This window comes from Rhinolophus ferrumequinum, chromosome 6 (genome assembly GCF_004115265.2).
Source record: "Rhinolophus ferrumequinum isolate MPI-CBG mRhiFer1 chromosome 6, mRhiFer1_v1.p, whole genome shotgun sequence".
Classification (NCBI taxonomy): domain Eukaryota; kingdom Metazoa; phylum Chordata; class Mammalia; order Chiroptera; family Rhinolophidae; genus Rhinolophus; species Rhinolophus ferrumequinum.
Genome location: NC_046289.1, coordinates 23,421,899 through 23,445,234, shown reverse-complemented (window position 1 = coordinate 23,445,234; position 23,336 = coordinate 23,421,899). Strand labels below are relative to the sequence as shown.

At 44.1% G+C, this 23,336-nt stretch overlaps 1 long non-coding RNA gene across 2 annotated transcripts; it reads left to right on the top strand.

The window, feature by feature from the left end:
• The first annotated feature begins 1,144 nt into the window (after nucleotides 1-1,144).
• Nucleotides 1,145-22,663, top strand: LOC117023874 (uncharacterized). 2 transcript variants are annotated; one of them, XR_004423270.1, is made up of 3 exons: nucleotides 1,145-1,253; nucleotides 2,505-2,658; nucleotides 22,546-22,663. It is a non-coding gene; the product is annotated as an uncharacterized LOC117023874 (long non-coding RNA). The 2 variants fall into 2 exon arrangements; XR_004423271.1 differs by lacking the exon at nucleotides 22,546-22,663 and adding an exon at nucleotides 6,231-6,548.
• Nucleotides 22,664-23,336: the final 673 nt, after the last annotated feature.

Below are 23,336 nucleotides of genomic sequence, written 5' to 3'. Positions count from 1 at the left end.
AAACAGGAACCAATTCTGAGTTAACTGCAAAGAAAAAGGGGGCGATCTGTTGAAAGGATATTGGGGAGTTTACAGAGTTCAAGGAGGAACTGACCAGGCCAGAGGGGATCTCCAGAAGATGAACTTATGACTCAACTTTAAATCTCTCATCCCAGGATTCCCACTCAACATTCAAATTCCAGGAGAGAGTCTGATTGGCTTAGCTTAGGTCATGTGCCCACCTCAGAGGACCTGTGATTGGTGTTCCTCCAGAATCTTGCAGAACAGGGGAAGGGAGAGGGTACCCAAAGGAAGAGATGCTGGCCAGACAGACAAGACAAGTCTGCTTTTGTAGCCACTGGATGCTTCTGGGCATAGAAATGATGTGACCAACTTAGATCACATGTCACTGGGTGCTTGAATCAATAATTTTGTTTAATCTTTCAACAACCCAGTAATATGGGCACAGTTATTAACCCATAATTTGAAAGGTGAGGAAAACTGCAGTTTTAAGAGGTTACATGGCTTTCCCCAAGAAGTAAAGCTCTTTTTGGACACTAAATCCTGTTTCTCTTTGCTATGTGATATTTCTGTCCTTCAGACTCATTGGTTTGGCTCTAAAGTGTTTAAAGAAAGAGAGAGGCAGGAGACGGGTTAGCAAGTTGTTAGAGTCAACCAACGTGGAAGGAATGAACCAGGCTGGGCCAGACGGGAAGGGGGAAGCGACGAGACATCAGGCACAAGGGCTCAAAGAGTAGTTTGTAAACTAGACAGAACATTACAACGATTGGGGCAGCTCGTTGGAAACACCCCTCCTGAGAGTCCATCTCTGACCTAAACTAGAATTCTCACTGGGTGGTGACTGGGAACCTATAATTTTAACACACACACCCATGTTACAGCGGCAATCATTTTGCAATATATAAGCATATCAACACACTGTACACCTTAAACTTACACAATGTTCTATGTCAATTATATCTCTAAAGCTGCAAGAAAATTCTAAAAGCACACACCAAACCCCCAGACAGGTGATTATTCTGTAGTGCCAGCTGGACACTGATCTGTAGATGGGCATTTGGAAATCAGTGACCTATTAGACCCTTTTTTCTAAATGTCCTCTAGTCCAGTTTCTTGTCTTATCTCTCTGCTGTTGCAGTTAAGTATTATCAAGGTATAGATTTTGAGCAGCTGCAATTTGTACTCATTACATTTGGAGTCATACATCGGCAGTATCTCTTCTGAGGTCCAAGGGATGTAAACAAGGAAAAGAGGTAGGGTGGCTCCTCGCTGTCCAGTGATTTCGTTAGCGTGTCGGGGACTTGTGGCTTTTGATAGGGACTCTTGGGAGATGACTCTGCCAGCTTTCCCTTTGAGGAGAATGATCCTGGGCTCTTACCCTCCCCTTCGCTATAGTAAGTCTCCATAACAAACACACCCAAGTTTGGCATTTCTGAACTTATGGCTCTGTGCTGAATACATGCTGTTCCTGGAGCCAGGCTCATTTTGCAATTTCTCCTTCCCACCCCACCCTTTGGTCCTGCTGATGGGCTGATCCAGCCTTGGCGTGTGATAACCCACAAGTGCTGGGTGTTCTCGCCGTGACATTGTAGAGAAGTATAGACTTTCAGTAATGTCTGGGAGTAAAAAGAATGGTGGTCTTTGGGAGTAGGGTCTGGTGCAGGTGGGAGAACAGGCTTCATGGTCTCAGCTTTCGCCCCTCCATTTGTGCCGTGAGGGGATTCATAAGAATGAATAATTAGGAAAGGGCTTTCCTAACCTCAGTCATTTGAATACCATCCTCATGTGTTTCTTTATTGCCAAATCTGTGTGCCAGCTATCTGTTATTTACTGAATGTTTTACTATTATCACCATACCCACTCTAGCCTTGCCATAAACAATATTAACATTCATGAAGTCACTGATTCACAAAATCAGATCTGATGCTACCTGTAAATTTTCCTCTAGTACACATTGAAATGAATACATATATATTAAAATTGTATTGGGGCAGCCGGTTAGCTCAGTTGATTGGAGTGCGGTGCTCTTAACAACAAGGTTGCCGGTTCGATACCCACATGGGCCACTGTGAGCTGCGCCCTCCACAACTGGATTGAAACAACTACTTGACTTGGAGCGGATGGGTCCTGGAAAAACACACTTAAAATACATAAAAGTTAAAAAAAAAGTTTTTTTTGAATTGTGTAAATGTTCATCCATGTGTTATCTAAAATTCTCCCATAGAGAGAGGGATGTGTATCATTAGCCGTATATGTGTGTCGCACTTTGGGAACATTATCCTGGAAAAGTCCATATAAGTCCACTAAGAGGCATGTGGTCCAGACCCCTCAATTCATCAGTTTGGATGTCAACCATAAGAATATTTTTTGAGAGTCTATTTAGTGAAAAACTATGCTCTCATCACCTCCTGTTACAGAAGTTAAGGGTCAGAGCGGGAAACAGAAGCCACCCAAGGTATTTTAAGCAAGAAGGAAATTAATGATTTTATAATTTATAATATCAGAAGTATTGGAGGACTGAGCTCCCTCTTGGAATGAATACCAGAGCACCACAAAACTGACCTGCCAGGAGAACTGGGACTGCTCCACAATCGGGAGGCGACTAACGAGACTGCTCGGTTTAAGGCCTCACCAGCAGGGCTGTGATCCAGGGCTCAGGTACCCGCCTCTGCCTCCTGTCCCACTTGACACTCATGGATCTGGAAAATGAACCCTGCAGATGTCCAGATGTCCAAGGCCATGCTGCTGCAGATGTCCACATGGCCTTGTTATTGCTTGGCAGCAGAACATAGCCAAAGCATTAGGAAGCTGACTCCTGATTTTATTCTGCCTTGTATCTCTCATGAATGGATGTAATTGATAGAATCTAATTTGCATCATCCAGAACTCCAGCCGCAAGGGAGAATAAGAAACACTTTATAGCTCTCTAGCTATAAAAAAAACCCCAGTAAAAGTGGAACTGGGTGCTGAGAGGCAATTAATTAAAAAGAATGGTGGTCTTTGGGAGTAAGGAGTAGTAATTGTATCCAACACACTGCCTGCCTGTCAGTGTCAGCTCTGCTGCTGATTCCCTGGGAAGTAAGGATTCACTAAGCCAAAGGAAAAAATAAGATTGATGCACGTTCTTATACTACCATACAGTTGCTTTTGTGAATGGGAGGAGTGTGTGCGTGTGTGTATGTGTATAAAGGCAGGTCTTGTGTAATCTGAAAGTATATACTTGCAAACATACCGGCTAAGTCAATAAAAGTGACCTTGGTGGCACAAATTGACGTGTCATGCCAAAAGCCTCAGTGGCACCTCGCTGACTGTAGAAGTGAAGTCCAGGAGTAGTCTTGGGTTCTGGGCCTTTTACCAGTTGGCCTTAACACCCAGCATGTTCTGTGACAATGTGACTGCCTTCCACTCCGCTCAGAGGTCTAGTAACTGAAAAGAAGCAACCAGTCTTCCTCCCAGCCTTTCCTGTCAACAGAGCCTGGAAAGCTGTTTCCTCCTCTCCACTTACTTGAAACTTAATTTTCCTTCCAGGTCCAATTCTGTGCTACTTCCTCAACTCCTAAAACAGGCCTTTGTTTTCTCACTCTCTGCTCCCTTACTGATAAAAACTATTCCCCTCAGTTAGGACCTGGTTTCCACCCTCCCAGTCACGCTTTCAGGTCTTTGCTTCCCTGTAACCTGCGTGGGGAGATGCACCAACCGTCTCCTCCCGTTACACTGGCACTTCCATCCATAGCACGTGAGACTGGAAGAAGGAAACCACCATCACCTCACTGCCACAGAAAGACAAAGACTTGGGAGGAGGGTGGTCTTGATTTGAGGACTGCATCTTGTAGATCCTTACAAGTGGTAACACCAAAGCTTTAGCCAAATCAGCTGCTGTGCAAAAGAAGTTTGGGGGCTGGGGAAAATGGAATTGTTCTGCATATGATAAAGGGAGAAACGGGGTTGGCTTCTGATAGCCAGGAAGAGATAAAGCCGTGTGAGGAGAGAAGTTAGAGAGGGAACAGAGAGGATAGAAATAAGCATCATGAAGAACCTCTAAGAGAGGGGTACTTGGTGCTATTGGGGGGGGCGGTAATAGGGTGCGTAGATCAAACTTCAGTAAGGTCTGCTGTTCCCACCAGGACCACAGGAGGGGCTTTTTGTACCAAGACTGGAACTGGACTGAGCTCCAGATCTGGGCGGCCATGGGACAGAGACCCTTCTTAGTGATGGTGAGGCGATTTGCAGACTGACCTAATTTGGGGGAAGGAGGAGCTTGACCCTAGGAGTGACCGTGATCACCAGAAGATCAGATAAATCATGGAATGGCTATGAGAACTTCTCTGACTGTGTGACATCAGAACAGTGCAAAGGCACACCTCCTAGGAGGCCATGAGAATGTGGACGTCATTTCCACCCTCCCCACATGTCTCATGTGGAACTTGGGCTACAGACCAACGCCTCCTAGTTAGGGTTCCAAATCTCCATTTTGACCCCTAGTTCCTACAGAAGACAGAATTTCTAAAACGGTTCCTTCCCCCCAAAGAGGTCCGAATCCCCAGAACCTCTGAATATGATATCACTCCCGAGACTGTATTATGTTATTTGACACAGTTGACCTAAGACAGGGAAATTATCCAAGGGGGCCTAATCTGATCACATGGCCGGTTAGGAGCTGAGAGCTTCCTCTGGCTGACAGCAGAAGAGGAAGTTGGAGGTTCAGAGCATGAGGGAGAGTCAGGGCACTGTTGTGGGCTTTGAAGATAGAGGAGGTCACCTGAGGAATGTCAGCAGCATCTAGGAACGGAGAGCAGACCCTGGCTGGCAGTCAGCCAGGAAACAGGGACTTCAGTCCTACAACCACATGGAAGTGGACTTTGCCAACGTCTGAATGAATTTAGAAGTGGCTTCTTCCACAGGGCCTCCAGGTAAAAGCCCAGCCTGGTTGATAATACCTTGACTTCAGCCTTGCGAGAACCTAAGCAGAGAACCCAACTGAGCTTGCTGGACTTCTCACCTACAGAACTGTCAGCGAACACATGGTTATCTTGTTAAGCTACTAAGTTAGTAGTGCTTTGTTATGCAGCAATAGAAAACTAATACACATCCCATTCTCTGTGCAGTGTTGACCTCAGCATTACTTCCTGGCTCTATAGAACTCACGTACCCTTTTATTATTGGATACTTTAGCTGGGACCCCTTCCCTTAGCCTCTCCATATTTGTCACACTCTACGGACCCTATGTGAATACAGGTAGATCCTTGAAGTGTCCTGTACGGCCTCTGATGTATCGTGTACCACTTCCCTCCAGTTGTTTGGGTAATTACAACATTTAACTGACAGGGACTAGAGTGCCATATCTAATGGGACGGTGACATTTATTACCTATATCCCCAACACCTAGCATGGTGCGTAGCCTATAGCTGGTGCTCAATAATATGTGCTGATGGTACAGAGAGAAAATTCTCCAGTGTTGGCACTTGATGCTCTAGCCATTTGCACTGTGGGTAGTTTCCAGGAGATAGCACGGTCTCTCTTGCCTCCGAGTTCCTCAACCCCTAACCTGTTTTTCTCCACCCTACCCCTGTGCCTTCCTTCCTTTCAACTGGCTAAATCTGCTGATTCTTCAGGTCTCAGCTCAAATATGACATTTCTCTGAAAAATCTCCTCTGGCCCCCCCAGTTGAAGATTAAACTCTCTTTTGTTCTCCAGCAATAGCCCACCGTCACAATTGCCGTTGTAATTGTAGTTGTCCTTTTGCTTGTCTGGAATCCCTACTAGACAGACAGTAGGTTCTATGATGGCCAATATTTTTCTCTTTCTTTCTCTTGAAACCCCAGCACCTCAAACACAGGTTCTCCATAAACCTTTAGTGAGTGGCTATGCTTATTAATCACTTGGGGATCCTGTTAAAGTGCAAATTCTGATCCTTAGACCTGGGTGGAACCTGAGATTCTCCATTTCTAACATACTTTGAATAGCAAGGCAATAGGGTGGTACTCCCACCATTACCCTATTGTGGCAAAAAGTTTGCATTTAAGAGAAGCTAGACAGAGTTTAGGGTGCAAATAATAGCCATAGGACAAAATTTCTTCTGTCATTGCTAAGCTAGCTGACTCATCTACAGAGATGAAGCCAATAACCTTGGCCTTATTAGCAACTGAACTAACAGCCACAAACCAATAAATAACAACATTTGGCTAATTTGCATTTCAAAATTGTTTTCTTCCCTTGCTCACACTCTACAGCAGGTGCTAATGAACCATGAAATGTCTAAAGCATTGGCAGGAAGGAGGAAAAGAGGCAGAGTTGACCCAGCCTGAAGAACAAAGATCCTTAAAAATCAAGAGCTACGAAATGCAATGGGTATCCTGGATTGGATCCTAGAACAGAAAGAGGACATTGGTAGAAAAACTGGTGAAATCAGAATAAAGTAGAGAGTTTAGTTAATGGTAATGTACCATTGTTGGTTTCGTAGTTTTGACAAATGTACTATCAAGAGAAACTGGTGAGGGGTATCTGGGAACTCACTGTATTATTCCTTGCAACTTTTCTGTAAATCTAAAATGATCCCCAAATAAAAAGTTTATTAAGAGAATTCAGAGCTAGACTATATAGGTTTTCTTTACTTTGTGTAACAGTAGTACACATTTCTGAAAATGTAAAACAACTGCCATTGCCTTAACAGTGAAAATATTAGAAATGTGTGTTCATGGGGAAAAGTCTCAGTAGCAATCAAAGAGTTAGAGGATGGCTGGTCTCAATGGCATATTGGCAAGACAGCATACCCGTGATACCTAGGCTCTGCAGTGCTTTGCCACACATCATGAATTTGCTCCTGATCCTTACCTTTATTTCCTCACGAATTTCTTCTATTCTTGAGAATTTCTTGCTTCTATACTCAAGATTCAGGATATCTTTTGTCTGTTCCGTTGTGTAACAATATTATCTTAAAGACTTTGTCATGGCATCACATTTTGCCTCAACTGTGTTTCCTTATATATTAGAGACGCTAGCCTGGGGAGGCCATGAAATTGAACTTATCCATTATTGCATATACAACATCTGACTGCACACTGGACACATTGTAGATTCTTAATTAATTTGTTAGATGGATGAATAAAGAGGTATTTCAGCATTTGAAGTGAAAACCTGCCTAAAAAACCATGAACTTTCCGATATGCGTAGGTATATCACTTTGGTGGAACTTAATGAGATCTTGTAAAAATCTTATCAACAGGCCTTTTCCAACTCTGGTGAATTTATGGAAAGTCATGAAGATCCTTATTAACTCTTATGGAAACCATGGCTTTGACTAACATAGTGTATAGTGAGTGTGCGCTGGTCTCAGGGGGCTGCTCCCCGGACCTGCCCTGAGGCCCGGGGTCTGGGCTGGCCACAGAGGTATCGTCAGAGGCTGCGTGGTCAAAGGTCTGTGTAGTCATTGCCAGTGCCTGATTCCCTAAGGAAGCTGTTCTTCTCTCACTCCAACGTGGTGGGAAAGGAACTCACAGTTTGTCTGCTTCCCTGGTAGAACTGTGAGCCCTGCCAGGCCAATCAGAGCCTTTTCTGTGGTTTTTAAAACTTGGAGTTGCAGGAGAAGGGGTTTTTTCCTTTTACAGTATGAAGTTGGGAGGATGTGATGCAAGGACAGCTATTGGCCACCTTCCCTGCCCTATGGAGAGAATCGGCAGGAGAGAGGGTCCTCAGCCGAGATATGGAAATGGTCAGAGAGAGAGACCTAACGTCCGTATTTAAATGTCTGGATCCAACTATACTTTAGGCCACCTCATCCCCTGAACTTCCCAGTTATGTGAGCCAACAAATGCCCTTTTTTCTTAGGCTGATTTGGGTTTCTGTCAGTTGCCGTAGAAAGTTCTGCCATGGAGACTTCTATAATCCTGGAGAGAAATGTGCAAATTCCTGTGTGCTCCCAATGGGGCCTGATAGCCGCTCAGCCAAGGAACCAGCTATGCGGGCCTCTGCTTGGACTGGGGGTAGCAGAGATAGCCAAACTCGGGCTCTCCCTTCCATTGCATGACACTGTCACTGGGGGATGGCACCTCACCCACAGACTGCATTTCCCATCTCCTCTTACATTTAGGTGGGAACACACGATTAGTTCTCACCAATGGAATGTGAGTGCAAGCGACATGTGTCACCGCCAGGCTGGAAGGCAGTTAAGCAGGGATTTCTTCAGCACTCTCTCCTTTTTGCTACCTACTAGCCAGATAAGGAGGATTCTGAAGCCCTTAAGGATGGCAGAAACACAGCTAGAAGGAGATGGATCTTGCCTTCAGTCCAGGAAAACTCCCATTTGACTGTTATGTGAGTGAGAAATAAATTTTTATTATGTTAAGCCACTGAAATGTTGGGTATTTGTTATAGCAGCTAACATTACTTTATTTCTAAGAGCTGAAGGTGAATTGAGTTGAAGATTTTGTAAGTAGGAAGAGTCACAGGCAGAGCTTAAGAGAGAGGAGCCAAGAGTTGAAATAAGAGCTGAACTCCAAGGTCAAGTCCAAGGGATGATTTCAAGGATGGAAACCGGAGACAAAGTTGAAGGATCAGCAATCAGGTGAGCCCTGAAAGAAGTGGTGAGTGGGGAATAAGAGCAGGGACAGATACAAAGTGAGAGCAAACCAAGCAGGGGTGCCTGAGGCTTGGTTTTGTGGCTGCCAGCAGCATGGAACATGGCGTGCAATTTCCTGATTCAGAGGGGCAGAGGCAGGAAGCACAGGTAACCTGGGGGAATGGTGCCAGGTGGCCAGCCAGGGGGTTGAGTCGAATACCCAAACAGGAAATCAGTTAGGATATCAGAACCTCCAACGCTTGGAAACATGTTGGGATGTAGAACAGGAAACAGGTCAAGGCAAGTGGTTTAGAACTAATGACTGAGGTGTTTTGGGAACCTCATTCTCTGTGGAGTCTTGGGATGGGCCTAGAAGGTAAAGTAAAGGAAGGTAGAAAGATAGGTGGGGAGGGGGCACATGTCCTGTCCAAAGGGGGCTGCAGCTGCTCAGCTCCTGTGGATTATTGCCATGTGTACATACATGCAGCCCCAACGTCTTCAGATCTTCCAATTTTTCAAGAAAAGCAGGAAATCCGGATTTTTTTTTTCCTGGTGAAATCTGATTTTTCAATGCTGGCAGCTAATTCAAAATTGTAAAAAACACAGGGTAGGCCAAACAAAACCCATTCACAGGCTGAATTGGCCCCCTGGCAGCCAGCTTCTGGACTCCAGCTTAAAGGAAATGGGCAGAACCAAAAGCATGCAAAAAACAAAAACAAAAAACATGAAAATCATTCCCAGTTTCCTCTGATTTCCAAAGCATCACAAAGTACTACAACAACAAGAGCTTTGCGACAACTGCTCACAAAAACATAGCACATTTGGTCTTCCAGAAAGCTACGGGCTTCTGGAAGTTGTCAGAAATCTACCTGGTAGTTCCCCAAATCTGTTTCGGTTTCCTCAAAATTGGATCTACAACTTTGATAGAGTGAGCTAGTTTTCTTTAATCTCTGTATCAGGTACATCGCTTTTTAGGCATACTTTCGTTTCTGAAACCCATCAACTCTATCTTGACAGCTGGGTTTCCAGTAAAAGCAATCATCTAAGTGAGACAATTTAGAGAAACAGTACTTGAGCCAAATGAGAGTTCGGCTAACTAAATTTTATGATAGGAAATGCTTCCAGGCTAAAAACCTCAAAAAGTGATCAAAGGCTTTCAAAGACTGATTCCAACTAGTTTAGCTTATTAATCTTGGCCTGTGTCCGAGCCAGGGCCATGCTCAGAGGATGTAGCCAATGCAGAATCTGATTTTTTAAAAAATGTGGTCCTTTAGAGGGTATATATCGACATGACTGGCTGCTGAATTATTCATTTTTGGTACCCCAACTTTGTGTCTTGCTCAAGGCTTTGCACATCCCAACTGCCCTGTCTGCCCATGACTGAGATGTTTATGGGATGTGGGACTTTCAGTACTAAAACCAGGATAGTCTTGGACAAACTAGAACAGTTGTACATCCCAGGGTCATTTTCTCAGGGATCATGCCTTGAAGATTTGACAGTTTTTGACTGTCCCTTAAAAATCAAAACAAAATAACTCTCTCTCCTCAACTGCAACAGTGCTGTGCTCTCTTGATTGTCTTCCTGTTTCTCTAATTGTTCTTTTGTTTATTTATTTTTTAAAGATTTTTTATTGGGGAAGGGGTACAGGACTTTACTGGGGAACAGTGTGTACTTCCAGGACTTTTTTCCAAGTCAAGTTGTTGTCCTTTCAGTCTTAGTTGTGGAGGGCGCAGCTCAGCTCTAGGTCCAATTGCTGTTGCTAATTGCAGGGGGCGCAGCTAATTGCAGGGGGCACAGCCCGCCATCCCTTGTGGGAGTCGAACCAGACTCGAGGAATTGAACTGGCATTGTAGTTGAGAGCCCACTGGCCCATGTGGGAATCGAACTGGCAGCCTTCGGAGTTAGAGCATGGAGCTCTAACCGCCTGAGCCACCGGGCCGGCCCCTCTAATTGTTCTTAATCATCTCCTTTGCTGCATTCTCTTCCTCCTCCCACCCCTCAATTATGAATTACACCTCAATGTCTGCTCCTTGGGCTTCTGTTCTATTTTCTGCCCCTCTCAATGGACTCATCATTACATGAAAATTTCCACTTTTAGATCTTGAGCTCACGTTTTCACCTGAGACCCAACCCTCCACGTCCAACAAATTCATGAACATTTTACCCTGGGATGTTCTTGATAATCTCACGCCCTGAGTCATTATCTTCCAGTCCAATTCAGGACCCACTCCCTCACCTACCGTGTTTCCCTGAAAATAAGACCTAGCCGGACCATCAGCTCTAATGCATCTTTTGGAGCAAAAATTAATATAAGACCCGGTCTTATTTTAATATGATATAAGACCAGGTCTTATATAATATAGTATAATATAATATAATATATACCGGGTCTTATATTAATTTTTGCTCCAAAAGACGCAGTAGAGCTGATGGTCCGGCTAGGTCTTATTTTTGGGGAAACACGGTAGTATCCTCTTCCATCAGAGGCAACACATTCTTTTTAAGTCTTAAGTCTCAAAATCCTAAACTAATCCCAAATTCACATCGGTGCACTATGTGTGTATCCACAGCAGCTACCATGCTGTTGGGCACATTGGAAGGGCACAGTAAATGCTTGGTGAATCAAATCAGATCCTGGGAGAGGATTCCAAGGAGGAGGACATCTAACAGCAACATACCAGAGGCTCAAGATATCCGTAAGTACCGAGGATTTGTAGGGAGAAGCAAAACGAAGATCTGGCAGATGTGATCATTGCAGACATAGTTAATTCAAGTCTTCACTGATGCAACCATAGACATTTGACCACCTATTAGTTAAATTAACTCAAGTGTTATAACATTTGTAGTTCACTTTGTATTGTGTTGATACATTTTCCGGCATGGTCAAAGCTATTTCCAAGGTTCCAAACAATTATAAGGGTTAACAAGACAAATACGGATTCAACTTTCTGCTTTATTTGCTGGGTTCTTGATGAAAGAGTCTGTCTTTAATCACCAAATGCTCAGAATCAGACCAAAGCTAGTGGCCAGAATCCAAGCCTTTCACTTTCCTATCCTCTACCCTTTCCCACATTTTTTTTTTCTTGTACTTATAAGACAACCAATTAAAAAATACTTTTAAGGGGCATACGGGTAACTCAGTTGGTTAGAGCGCAAGCTCTGGGCAATGGGGCTGCCGGTTCGAGTCCCACATGGGCCAGCAAGCTGTGCCTTCCACAACTAGAATGAAGTCAATGAGCTGCCGCTCAACTCCAGGGTGGCCAGATGGCTCAGTTGGTTGGAGCGCGGGCTCTCAACCACAAGGTTGCCGGTTCGACTCCTCAACTCTTGCAAGGGATGGTGCAACTAACAACGGCAATTCGACCTGGAGCTGAGCTGCGCCCTCCAAAATAAAATTGAAAGGACAGCAACTTGACTTGGAAACTTCCTGGAAGTACACACAGTTCCCCAATAAAGTCCTGTTCCCCTTCCCCAATAAAATCTTAAAAAAAAAAAAAAAAAAAAAAAAAAACTTTTAAAATAGAGCTATACCATGTTCTGATGGGAAGTGGCAGCTTGGAAACATGGCTCTTACCTTTAGGAAAATTTTCCTCCCAGTGGTCTTCCTTTTTAGATATCCCAAGTCTGGGGATTTTCCCAGAACACTTTTCTTTACATCTGTAAAGCAGAGAACACATCTTAGAGCAGAGTTTCCCAACCTTGGCACTATTGACATTTGGGGCTGGATGATTCTTTGACAGGGGTGGGTGCTATCCTGTGCTTTGTGGGATGTTTAGCAGCCTCTACCCACTGGATGCCAGGTGTACACAAACACCCCCTCCAGTCGTGACAACCAAAAATATCACCAGACGTTCCCAAATTTTTCCTGGGGGTAAGGGGGGACAAAGTGCCCGTGGTTAAAATTCATTGCACTTGATTCTTTTACTTAGAAACAAAAATGAGACCTGTTTATCTGCATTCCTGAAATGTCTCTTTGTTCTTTGAGTCTCTTCGGGCCATTCCCCAGCCTGTTTTTCATCCCAGAGCAGAGAGAGGATTATCTCCAGGCAGGGCCCAAGGCTGGACTTGACAGGCCATCTATCAAGGAAGTTGTAATATTACCTTATCTGAGCAAATTCTCCATTGAAAGGTCACCCTGCACTACCTGGCTGTAAGGTAATTTACCTTTCCTACCTTAGGGACGTGGGATGGAGCAGGGTGCTGGAGAAGGAAGGATGGCTGGGATCTGAGGCACCATCAGAATGGGTGGCCTGAGTCAGCAGAGCCTGGGGATTTCCAGGGGGAACTGTGTAGACAGAATTCCCCCTGGATGATGGTCTAGACAGGGCTCACCCTTCCCTCTGCTCACCAGGGCCTTCTGCTTCCCCTTTAGGAAGAGGAAACACCATGGGTGTTTATTTTGGGGCTGAGAATCTGTTGTGAATAAGCCCGAGGATGGACAGCAGGACAAGTCATCCCCCAAGGGGGACATTTCAGGAAACGGGCAGCGCTAGCAGCGGGCCCTTCTCCATCGTGCTCCAAGGGGGCCGTTAGATCAGTTAGGAAAAGAAAGGAAGGACAACGCCTGAGATTAAGTCCAGTACACAAGCAAATGTAACTTAAAAGCAGATTCGAATTCTTGCTAATTTTCCCAATCTTAAAAAAAAAAATATGTTAAAAAAATATAAGCCTATAGCCATTGACAGCCATCATTGAAGTGGCTTCCACGTGGTAATTAACATGAAGAGCTGTATTTATATTCTCCATACTATTAAATAATTTTTTTCCACTTAAAATATGTCTTCTAAAACATTATTTCATGTGAATGATTATATATGCTCTTTATCATTTGGAAGGATTAAAAAGTTTTTCTGTGGTCCAAATGTCATAATTATTTTACCTAAAATCTATACCTACACATTTTAGTTATTTCCATTTTTGCCATTATAAACTATGCCTGCAAATGAACATATTTGTATGTACATATGCTGTTCCCAACTGCAGTCTCTAAAATTTTTATTCATTTCCTTCCTGTTTTTCCCACCTTCCTTCTTTCTTTCTTGTACCCTTCTCCACCCAAACAGATGTTGACGACATGGTATATATTTTTCTACACCTTTCTCTATGCCCAAGCAATGATGTACAGTCTATTGACACACACAAGGGGCTGATTTGTTTGGTCATCTGGTTGTGAGTAATGGAATACTGCTCCATATTCTCAGTGACTCGGTTTTCTCCATTGATGAAAAACTCTCTATCTCTAGCCACAGTTTCTTTCCCAGGTGTGAACACCCATGGGGTCAGGAGATCTGAGAACTTTCGCTTGCTGTGTCTTACGTTGCTACTTGGAGGCTTTGGATAGAGGCTATCATTGCCTCAGACTTTTACTTTCCCCGCCTATGAAATAGGAGTATGCTACTGCCTCATCTAATTTACAGAATTCCTCTGAGCAAATTCTCTAGAGAGTATATATGAATTTATACAAAGCAAACCTTTACTGGTTAGCCATGGCAGCCAAGAGACAGTGTCTTTTATTTGCTATTTCCAAACACTCCTGGTACTTCGCTGTTTCTGTGCCTTGACTTACGCCATTCACCTTGCCCCTGAATACCCTTCCACCTGCTCCACTTATCTAAATCCTGCCCACCCCTCCAGGCCCAGTTCAAATCCCCTTTCTCGTTTGTAATTGTCTCTGATGCATCTAGCTGGAAGTCATCTCTTCCTCTTCAGGGTCCTTTATTTTTTGCATCATTCACTTATTTCCTTGCAGTATTCTTCTTTAATTTTTTTTTTTTAAATCTGAATTTTAAAGCTCCTGAGGACAGGAGCTGTATTTTATACATCTTGGATTACCATAGGGTCCAGCAGTAATATCTGTTATTCACTCAAATATTTGCTGAATAAAGGCATGAATGAAATGAATGCTCTCTAATATAACTTGCTCACAAACGTTCCCCACGGAGGCTGTTTCAGGAACAGATTAGAATCGTGGAAGATTGTACACACTTTGGAAGATATTTTAGAGATTCTTTAACTATAACATTTTGTCTTTATTAGAAAACACTGCATTGTGGAAAACACAGAAAAGCACAAAAATAAGTGAAAACCACTCTTCGTTTAGCCACCCAGAGAAAATTCACCTTTAACATTTTAGTGTATGTCTCTTTTGTCCTTCTATGCGTATGCGTAATTATAAAACATGTGTGTATACCTGTGTGTGTGTGTGTATACACACATACATATGTAACTTAAAAAAAGAAAAAGATTCGCACTTGTGCTCTGTTGGGGAGGGGAACGATGAGAGGAACAACTCTTGGATACCCTGGCCCCTGCTGTAGGTTCTAGTTCTAGGAGGGCCAGATGCATTTCCCCTAAGGGCAAGAGGAGGCAAGTTACCAGGGCCATTGTGCTTACTCAGTCATTGAGGGGCTGGGAGGGACTCTGAGCAGAGAGCAGTGGGTCCCTAGGGGTCCTGCGTCTCTGGGTCCCACAGGGACAGAGGGCCAGTACCTAAGGTCTCCCTCTCTTCTTGCCCCCCTCTCATTCTTACCTCTCTATGGGGAAGTCCAGGTTCCCCAGGAGTTCTGGGTCTCACTCATCTAAGAAAACCATAGCCCTAGGGCCACAATTTCCCTATTGTCCCAGCCCTTCCTATTGGAAGCACCAAAAGTACAAGAATTACCCAACAAGTGAGTAGGTAAACAAGTTCTCCCTGGAGACTGTAACACTCCCAGGGGAGGGACGGAAGTACACCCACTCCCCAGCATGAATCCTCAGGCAGACGTGGCTGATGAGTGGATAGGTGTGTTTGGGTTGGGAGAGGTTGGGACAACAGGGAAACACACGTTCTTGTGTGTTGACTCTCTGTGCCAGACACTGCTGGCCTTTGACACACTTTTGCATTCAACCTTCAAAAGAAACCCCTCAAGATGGTACCACCATGCCCATTGGACAGAAGAGGAAACTGAGGCTGGTGTGGAAGCCTCTAAAAGAAAACAATTTGAGCCTAGTGGACTCTACCTGGTGTCATGTACGGCCACACTGGGGTTCACTCAGTGGCACTTCCTGATCACCTTCTCCCCTGCCACTGACGCCTAGTGACCTTTCTCTTGTACCAGGAATCTCCCTCATCTCCACATCCAGTCCCTCAGCAAGACCCATTGACTCTGGCTCCAAAACACCTCCTGGGTCTTCCCCGTCTCTCCATTGTCCCTGCTCTCACCCTGGTCTAAAGCACCACCATGCTCTCCTAAGCTACTGCAATTGTGTTGCTGTTGTCTCATAGTGTATCATTCACACCACAGCTCAAATGAGCTTTGAAACAAATCGTGTCACCCCACCCTGCCCCTTAAAAGCCTCTAATGGATGCCCAACAAACATTCAAGAAAACCCAAACTCTTTGCCTTGTCTTACAAAGTCCTACAGGATGTGGCCTGCCTGCTCCTCAGACCTCAGCTCCTGCCCCTTTGCCCCAGCCTCCTCATCTAACCACACCGCCCTTCTCTCTGTTCCTCGACAGTCAAGCCGCCCCACCCCAGGGACACTACAGTTGCTTTTCTTTATATCTTGACCACTTTCTCCCCTCAGCTGCCATTCTAGTTCCTTCTTGCCATTCAGAACTCTGTTTGAATGTCACCTCTTCAGAGAAGTTCTCCCAAACCACCTGTTCTAAGTAGCCACTTAATCACTTGCTATCACGTCGTCCGGTTTAATGATCTGCATAGATCTTAGTACTATGGGGTACTTTTAAAATGTCATCATTCTTCATTCATTCATTCATTCATTCACTTTATCCTCCCCAGTGCCAACAGTGCCTGGCATATAGTGGCTGCTCAATAAGTCTTTGTTGAATTAATTTGTGAATAAATGACACTTTTCTCTAATTAATTAATGCAATAAATATTTATCATCTCTTAGGGGTCAGATGCTAAGCTAAGGGCTATGTGAAAAGTAAAGATGAACAAGACTTCCCAACCCTCAAGAAGTGTTTGATTTATGACGTCTGAGGTGTGCTTTAAAATAACCTAGAGGAAAAAAAGGTTAGAACAGATGACAGAAAGCTGGCCAAATATTGATGACTGTCGAGGCAACCTGATGGGAAAAGGGGGGTTATTATATTATTCTCTTGACTTTTGTGTATCTTTGAAAATGTCCAAAATAAAAATATTTGTTGTTGTTGTTGTTGAAAGAAGCTTAAGATCAACATGGGGAGAAATGTACAAAAATAACTACTTCGCTGCAGACTGCTGAGCATGCTATAAATGAGGGAGCTTGTTAGTGAATAAACATTTATTACATTGAGCATCTAGTGTAAGCCAGGCACTGGCTAACTGCCAGAGATATAATGATAAATGAGACACACAGGGCCTGCTTTCATGCAGCATACAGTCTACCTTATGGACATGGGGACAGTTGCTGAATAAAAGGACAAACACAGGAAGAATGTGTAACAGAGAGCACTCACTTGGTCTGGATTTCAGGAAAGTGAGGGGGATGAAGGGCGATCAGAAACAGCCTTCCATGCAGAGGGAACAGCTGGCACAATGGTTCAGCAGTGTGAAAGAGCGTGGCACATCCCAGGGACCAGAGAAAGCCAGTGTTCTAGGGCAGACAGAGCAAGGAGGAAAGTGGAAAGAGATAAAGCCGGCCCAGTGAGTAGGTGCCAGACCCCACATGGATGGGAAGTTCCTGTTAAACATTTAGACTTGATCCTCTACCACTAACGGAGGATGCGGGAAGGTTTCTTAAAGTAAGCGACCTATGAACCGGGCTTTGAAGGTTGGGGAGAATTGCAACAGGTAACAGAAGCCCCCAAAAGCATTCCTGGTGAAAGCAACAAAGTGAACTCTGATCTGGAGGGAGAGAGTTCAAGGTATTGAGGAAATAGTGGGTGGCCCAGCATGGGAAGGGCTCATGATACATGCGGGGTGTAGAGAGCAATAAGCCAAGATAGGCAAGTCAGAGACGAGTGCCAGACATGGTATGCTAAGGAGTTCGGACTTTATTCCTCAGACAGTGGGGAGCCAGGGAAGACTTTGTGATCGTTGGACAGACGTGATCAGTGCTGCCCTTAGGAAGGATGGATTTGATGGGGAAAGCAGGCAAGAGATTATTATTTACATGAGAGGAAATGTGTGTCTGACTTTAACAGTAAACACCTTATTGAGCACCATACTATATGTTCCAGGCATTGTACTGAAAGCTGGAGATGCAGAGGACAAAGGGACTGCTCTGTCCTGCCCCATGGAGCTCATAGATGGCTAAAAGGACAATGATAATACAGTGTGATGACACGACCAAGATGTTATGGAAACCCTTAAGAAAGGGGACCACTGAATTCTCCCTGAAGTGGTGGGGGCAGTGGTCAGGAAAGCCTTTCCTGAATGAAAAAAAGCCTTCCTGAGCCTTTCTTGAGGGATGAGAAAGATGCAGAGCAAGATTCCAGCCAGCAGCAGCACGTGTAGAAAAGTTTAGAAATCTGAGAGCTATGGGGAAGCCAGTGCTGTGTCTACAGAACGACAGGCAGATGAGCAGGACACAGAGTGAGGGCTCTGCACAGCAAACTAGTTCTTTCCAATGTTAAGGTAATGGAAAGTAATTATTCCAACTTCTCCCCTTTGTGCCCACAGCCCCGGGGGTGGGTGGAAGAGCCTTTCTATAGTTGCTACCTCAGTGATACCTTAGCATTTTCTTTGTCTTTTCAGTTTCCTAGTTGACAACTTTAGACTTAGTAAACAATTGATCTGAAATTAATCTTAAATCTTAAATGAGATTGGTTAGAATAGTTGGTGTAGTGTCAGTTCCCTGGCTGGCCCCTGGCTGATCCTAAGGGCTTGAGGAATTTTAAGAGGAGATTTTACATTTTAGAAAGATCTCCCTAGGGGCAATTATGAAGAATGAAGCCGGAGTCAGGAAGTCAGTTCAGTATTGCAGGGAAGATAAGAGGAGAGCCTGAAATGCAGACTGCAGCATGGAGATAGAAAGGAGGGGAGACAGTCAAGACAGACTAAGGAAACAGAATTCACAGAAGATAGAGACCCATTAGGAGGTTTGCTGAAGCTTCTGGGTTTGCATGGTGGTAGTGTTGAGTCTGAGGGGCTCTGGAACCACCGGGTAGAAATGTTCCAGAAGCAGCTGTATAAACAAAGCTGTGGTCAGGAGAAGGGTGTGAATCGGACAGATGGGTTAGGAAATCAACAGAGCATGGTTGTGGTTGAGGTCCTGGATGAGATCACCCAGAGAGCATGGGGAGGAAGATGAGAGAAGAGGGCTCAGGGTGGAACCCTTGGAATCCCAACACTTGGGAGATGGGCTGAGGAAGAAGAACCCACAGAGAATTTGAAGAGAAGCCTGGGAACCACAAAAATGATGGAGGGAGGACCAGGCAGGGCATTCATAGGGAGGATGGAGGCAGACTTGCCAAGGGGTCTGTTATAGCCACAGAGATACATAGGTATTTTCAAAGTAATTCCTTCTCATAAGTTTGGAATATTAAGCAGAAACTTTTCCACATCAATCCTGGTGCCCCCAGGTGACCTGGCCCAACCCTTCACCATTGTCCAAATGCGTCAGGACAAGCCACCTGGCAGGAAGGAGCCAGGTGGAGCAGAGAGCAGCCAGTCTTACAGTCAATAAGCAGTGATAAGGCCAGATATGTGGCAATATCAAATAATCAAGAACCAGCGTCATCTCAGGCAGCAGTCAACTGTCTCTAGCTGGGAAACAAGGAAAGGGTGGAGGGGTGTCCCAGACACTTGGGAGGCGCAGTGGGAGGGGCACACATTTATGGAGTGGGCCAGGTGCTGTGCTAGGCTCTTTCCATGTTATCCCAATTACCCTCCCAACAGCCCTGCCCCTTTCAAAGATAAGAAAGCTGAGGCTCAGAGAGGTTGAATAGTGTACCTAAAGTCACACAGTAACTGGGCAACCTAAGATTTGAATCCAGAAGGCTAAAGCCTGTGCTGTCTCAAATGAGCCCTTTATCTCCAACTAAATCTATTTCCCTGATAACCTGAAGGGCTACTTTCTTTAATTTGGGGGCACTGATCCGAAACTTCCCCTTGAAGCTTGAGCTGAGTGATGGCTCAGCGCCCAATCAGCAGCCTGACTTAGTGTTGTACATGAGTAGTTTACTGCTGGCACTTGCTTCCAAACCAGACTTCCTGTTTCATCATTCACACCTATTGTCTCACTCCTGGGTTTCTTGCCAAATGCCTTCCTTGCCACTCCTGAGGTGGGGGTGATGTAACTGGGGAACAGGCTGTAACGAGGTGTCTGTCAGACCTACTTACCTTCCAGAGAACCTAAGACTTGATGAACAACCAGAAACTCTGGGGTGGGCCGATTTCCACCCAATTTCTGAGACCCTAAAAGACCCCTTTTAAGCCTGACTAAAGGTCAAATAATGCTAGTAGCTAAAGGGCACTGGATAGCTTTTTGTGTGTGAAGCTTTGAGTTGTCTGCCTTACATGCATTGTTTCATATAATCCTTAAAATGATCCCATGAGGTCAGTATAATTATTACACCCACTTAGCACCAAAAGAATAGGCTCGGAGAAAGGTGTCTACACCCAGGAAGCACAAGGAATGCCTGAATCAAAGGCACAGAGAAGTGTCTGCCACGCCACCCTCATTTTCTCTTCTGTCCCTGTCCCCAAGTCCCTGGGCTTAGATGCCCTGATCCATGAGAAATCCCTCCTACTTTTTTCTAAGGCCAAAGGAAATTCTGACCAGGGTTGCAAAATGGTGGCAAAAGAAATGTGTGACTTGGGTGTACCCAGAGTCCCATTTGGGAACTTTTATTCCACAAATGTTTTTTACACGAAGAAAAATAAAAAGCTCTGTCCCCTGTTACAGGCCTTTGTATTTATCAGCAGAGCTGGTAAAGAAGGACTGTATGTGTGTGTACATGCCTGGGTCTGCGTGTGTGCACACATGTATGTGAGGGTGGGGTAGGAATTAGGCAAAACAACCTCATAGACCTGTCCCCTGTTCTTATGGTCATGTGTGGCTTCAGTGACTGTATTTTCTAAACCAAATGTCAGACCACATGGACTGGCCCATGCAATTGTCTTTGAGGGACAACACAGCAACAGTTTCCATCGACATGAAATATGGAAGCTGTTGGCTAACAGTTCAGTAGGGGCGCTCTGGTGTGCTTCGGGGATGTCCTAGAGGACTCTGGGAGAAACATTTGGCTGAGAGTTGAGGCCTGGATATATAAGCATAGACTTGCCAGCTGCTCACAGCCTATTAAGGATCAGCACTATTACATGTGATTTTAAAGACGCTGTTATAGAGGATCTGATAGTCCCAGAACAGTCAAGAGAAATGTTGTAGCCTAAAGCTAGAGGGGAGACCTGAAACAATATCTTGTTTTCGGGGCTGTTATGGGATATATTATACTATCATTGAATCTATTTACATACATATAAAATATCATGGAGAACTGAGAGAGCCCTGCTCAGATATGAGGTCAAGAAGATGACCTCTAAGAACCACACATATGCAAATCCTTGATTTATGAAAAGGCAAAATTTCAGAGCAGCAGGCAAAGAACAGGCTTTTTGATAAGTGCTGCTGAGTCAACGGAAAATCCACATAAAAAATGAATGTAAACCCTATCTATACCACACCATATACAAGAGTCACTTCCAAGAAGATTACAGATAAAAATGTGGGAAGTGAAAATAAAATAGCTTTTAAAAATAATCATAAGATAGCATACTCATAGCCTTTGGGTATACAAAGATTTCTTAAATAGGACCCAAAAAATCCTAAACATTTAGAAAAAGAAAGCTGTATTACACTTTTACAAAACTAAAACTTTGTTGTTGTTTATGAAGTCACCATTATGTGGTAAAAAGAAAATCCAGAGTTCGAGAAAAATCATTGCAATATTACAATTGAAAAAATGAGCTGTTATCCACCCTATATCATGGTCTCCTATAAGTCAATAAAAAAAAGACGGAAAACTAACAGAAAATTGGGTTAAATACTTTAACTAGGTACATTACAAAAGAGGATATTCAAATAGGCAAAATAACACGTGAAAGGTGGCTCCACCTTATTAGGCCTCAATTGAATGTAGATTAAATCTATGAGCTCCAACTACACATCTCTCAGAGTGGCTAAAACGAAATGACTAGTCCTACTCTGGATTGTCAAGACTGTGGAGTAAGAGAAACTCATACATTGTTATGGGATGTATGACCACTTCGGAGAATTGTTGATATTATCTGGTAAAGCTGAACCTAGCCAAACCTCTGACTCAATACTAACATATCCGTGTATATAACCATCAGAAATGCACACATGTGCTCGTTAACATAAAACAAAAGGGATGTTCACAGCATTATAGCCATGGACAAAAACTGGACTCTACCCCAAAGCTCACCAAAGGGAGACTGGGTAAATACTTTGTGATATGTTAATATAATGGAATACTATATGACAATGAGTAAAATGAATTACTTCTACACCCAATAGCGAGGACAAATTTCACAAACATAATGTTTAGTGAAAGAAGGCTGAAATAAAAGTATGCAAACTGTGCTATTCCATTTATGAAATTCAAACCCTGGCAGGTGAAATCTCTTGTGTTAGGAGTCTCGTCCCTGGTAAATGCTGGGGGAGAGGTAATGTCTGAGAGTGGTAAGAAGGAGTTTCTGAGTTGCTAGTACTGGTCTCCTTCTTGGCTGGGTAGAGTGAGATGGACGTATTCATCCTATTTACTTTTATTGAGCAGTACAATTATGTGTGTGCTTGTCTATAAATGTTACCCTTGGATATAAAGCTTTATTATACTTCTTAGAGATGCTTATCATTTGGAACAGTCAGAGTTACCTGAGTAAATGTGTAAAAATATGTTATTGTTTTAGCAAGGGAAAATTTTCCATCAAAATGTAAGATGGCATAATAAAAGAGCGCGGAATTGGGGGAAAAATAAAAAAAGATGACCTCTGCTTACAATTCCCAGCAAGTGAAGATACAAGTGATTTTGTTTTTGCAGGACATGAAGTCAACAAACGTATGTTCCTTCCTACTGTCACTTCCAGATCCTGGGTGCCAGGCCCACAGAAGACTGAGACGAGGGTTGCCATGATAACGTGGTAACAGATGTACAGGGGACAATTACGCTATGGTGTGGGGAGGGTTGTAATACTGGCAAGTACAATATGCCGTGAAGTCCAGAGGATGACTACTTCATCCTTGGGAAGGGGTTGGTATAAGTTTTCTATGCCTGCATAATAAACTGCCACAAACTTAGTGGCTTAAAACAATAAACGTTTATTATCTCATAGGTTCTGTGAGTCAGGAGTCCAGGCATGGCTGACTGGGTTCTCTGCTCAGGGTCTCATCAGTCGGCAATCCAGGCATCTGTAAAGCTGCACTCCCTTCTAGAGTTTGGGTCCTCTTCCAGGCTCACAGGGTTGTTGGCAGAATCTGGTTCCCTGAGTCTGTATGTTGATGTCTCTGTTTTCCTTCTAGCTGTCAGTGGGGACCGTTCTCAACAACCAGAGGCTGCTGTCAAGTCCTTGTCTTATGGCCCTTTCCATAGAACCTCTCGCAACATGGCAGCTTCCTTCAAGGCCATGAGGAGAATCTCTTATTTCAGAGATCCCTCTTTTGAAGGGATCACCTGATTAGGTCAGACCAACCCAGGATAATTTTCCTTTCAATCAGCTCAAAATCAACAGATGAGGGACCTTAATTACATCTGCAATATCCCTTTTGCCATAATTCAAGGGAATGATATCACATTAAATTCACAGATCCTACCCACACTCAAGGGCTTCCAGG